The 2,823-nt window shown below is 42.8% G+C and overlaps 1 non-coding gene across 1 annotated transcript; it reads right to left on the bottom strand.

Moving 5' to 3' along the window:
- Nucleotides 1–532: 532 nt before the first annotated feature.
- On the bottom strand, nt 533–636 carry LOC148580113 (small nucleolar RNA R71). Its single transcript, XR_015895632.1, has one exon. It is a non-coding gene; the product is annotated as a small nucleolar RNA R71 (small nucleolar RNA).
- Nucleotides 637–2,823: the final 2,187 nt, after the last annotated feature.

Below are 2,823 nucleotides of genomic sequence, written 5' to 3'. Positions count from 1 at the left end.
GACCCTTCATAGACTGAGAAGGGAAGCAAGAGGGAAGAGAGTACTGGGAGAAGAGGAATCTGAAGGAGAATCTGAGGACAATTTTGAGGAAGCTTTAGATCTCAACATGGATAGAGAAGTTCACAACCATGAGAGAGCTGATGGAAACAATGCCATTCCTGAGAGGAGGGTTCTTAGTTCATACATAAACCCAACCTCTGGGAATTGTGGTAGCAGCATCCAGAAACCACCCATTCAGGCCAACAATTTTGAGCTCAAACCACAGCTAATATCACTTGTGGAGAATCATTGTTCATTTGGTGGAAGTGCTAATGAAGACCCAAACCAACATCTCACAAAATTCCTGAGAATTTGCGACACTGTGAAGTCCAATGGAGTCCAGGAAGATGCCTATAAACTGCTTTTGTTCCCATTTTCACTTAGGGACAAGGCAGCTAAGTGGCTGGAATCATTCCCAAGGGGGAGCCTAACAACCTGGGACGAGGTGGAAAGCAAGTTTCTGGCACGTTTCTACCCCCCACAAAAGGTCAATAGGCTTCGATCTGAGGTTCAGACTTTTAGACAACAAGATGGTGAAACTCTCTACGAGGCATGGGAGAGATTCAAGGATTTGACAAGGAAATGCCCACCAGACATGTTCCATGACTGGGTGCAATTGCATATTTTCTATGATGGACTGTCTTATGAATCAAAGAAGGCTGTAGACCATTCATCAGGAGGTTCATTGAACAGGAAAAAGACTGTGGAAGAAGCCATTGAAGTGATTGAGACAGTGGCTGAGAATGAGTACTACTATGCATCAGAGAGACACAACACTAAGGGAGTCATGGAGCTGAACCATGTTGATACAATTCTAGCCCAAAACAAGGTGTTTGCCAAGCAACTAGCAGAGCTCACCAGGAAATTAGAAACAAAACAAGTGGCTGCAATACACACACAAGATCAAGAGGAAGAAAGTACTGAAGGAGGTGATTGGGAAGAGGCTAATTATGTAGGAAATCAACAAAGGCAACCATATGATCCACATTCCAACACTTACAACCCAGGCTGGAGAAATCACCCAAACTTTGGGTGGGGAAACCAGCAAAACCAACATAACAAGTCCACATACCAAAACTCCAACCAAAGATCATACCAAGCCACACAAAACACTTACTCTCAACCACCATATCATGGCCAAAATATTCAACCTGCTCAACCTAATCCGAACCAACAATTTCAAGATCAATTAAACAGGATAGAAGGAGTGTTGGCACACATGGGTCAGGACATAATTGAATTGAAAAGCTTCAGGGATGATGTGAGATCTACCTTAAGAAACCATGGTGAAAAACTCAAGAGGATGGAGTCTCAAGTAGGAGAGCTATCTCAACAGGCCCCCAAATCAACTGCAGTGTTCCCTAGTGACACAGAAAAGAATCCTAAAGGGGAACAAAAGGGAGTGAGATGGGAAGAATGCAAAGCCATCACCATATTGAAAGAAGTCTCAGAAGAAGAAGGAATCAGATCCTCAGAACAGGAGCCAGAAATCTTGAAGGAAGGTGTGGAGGAAGCTAAGCAGGAAAGTGAAATTGAGCAAGCCAAGGGACTGCAAAAAGGCACGATGGAAACATACCAACCAAAAGCACCATTTCCTCAGAGGTTAGGAGGAGGTGAAAAAGGGAAAACCTATTCAAGGTTTTTAGAGACATTTAACTCTCTCCATATCAATATTCCCTTTCTTGAGATTCTCCATCAAATGCCTACACACATCAAGTATTTAAAGGAATTGTTGAGCAAGAAAAGAGTTTTGAAGGGAGGACAAACGGTAACAATGAACAAAGAATGCAGTGCCCTCATCAAGAAGGACACAGTCTCTAAGAAAACAGACCCAGGAAGTTTTCATATCCCTTGCATCATAGGGGAAACAAAAATTGACAGAGGATTCTGTGATCTAGGAGCTGGCATAAATGTGATGCCTCTAACTCTTATGAAGAGGCTACAACTGAATGAGGTGAGATCTACTGATGTAATCATACAACTGGCTGACAAAACTCAGAAGCAAGCTGAAGGGGTAGTTGAAAATGTGCTGGTGAAAGTGGGGGATTATTACTTCCCCACAGACTTTGTCATTGTGGACATGGAGGAAAGCTACTTACACCCTATCATTCTGGGCAGACCATTTCTAGCCACTACTAGAGCGCTCATAGATGTAGAACAAGGAGAGCTAATTCTGAGAATACATGATGAACAGCTCATTTTCAAAGTTTTCAAACCTGCATCTGAGCCTGAACCAGAACCTGAAAAGCCTAAGGATGATAGTAGCCATCTGTGTTTGGGGGAAAGTAATCCAGCAGCTGAAACTCTAAAACAGTCCTTGGAAGGCAAACAAGAGTTGCAAGAGTTAAAGCCACAAGAATCAATGGAAACAGATCAGAAGGATCCTCCTGACATAAGGGTCAATGAAGAAATCCTCAAGAGAAAGGGAAGAATGATAGGGAAATTGCCAAGAGGGTGGAGAAACAAGAAAATTCCCACTGAAGGTTTTTCTCCGGGAGATAACGTGATATCAAGTCATTATCTGCCAATCCCACCTGGCCTCAAAACCATTCCTTCCCAGCTCCTTCAAGTGTTCACAATCAGGAAGGTTCTTTCTATGGAACATTTAGAGGTCATGAATGAATCAAGTGGGGACGTTTTCATAGTGAGAGGAGAAGACGTCAAGCACTACAATCCACCCTAACAAGGGACAACTGTCAAGCTAGTGACGTTAAAGAAGCGCTTCATGGGAGGCAACCCATGTTTTAATATCCTTACTTTTTTTGTTTGTTGTGCATTTAATAA

This window comes from Arachis ipaensis, chromosome B10 (genome assembly GCF_059453495.1).
Source record: "Arachis ipaensis isolate K30076 ecotype BB chromosome B10, ASM5945349v1, whole genome shotgun sequence".
NCBI lineage: Eukaryota > Viridiplantae > Streptophyta > Magnoliopsida > Fabales > Fabaceae > Arachis > Arachis ipaensis.
Note: the sequence above shows the minus strand (reverse complement) of the source record. Positions and strands in the feature narration are given on the sequence as shown.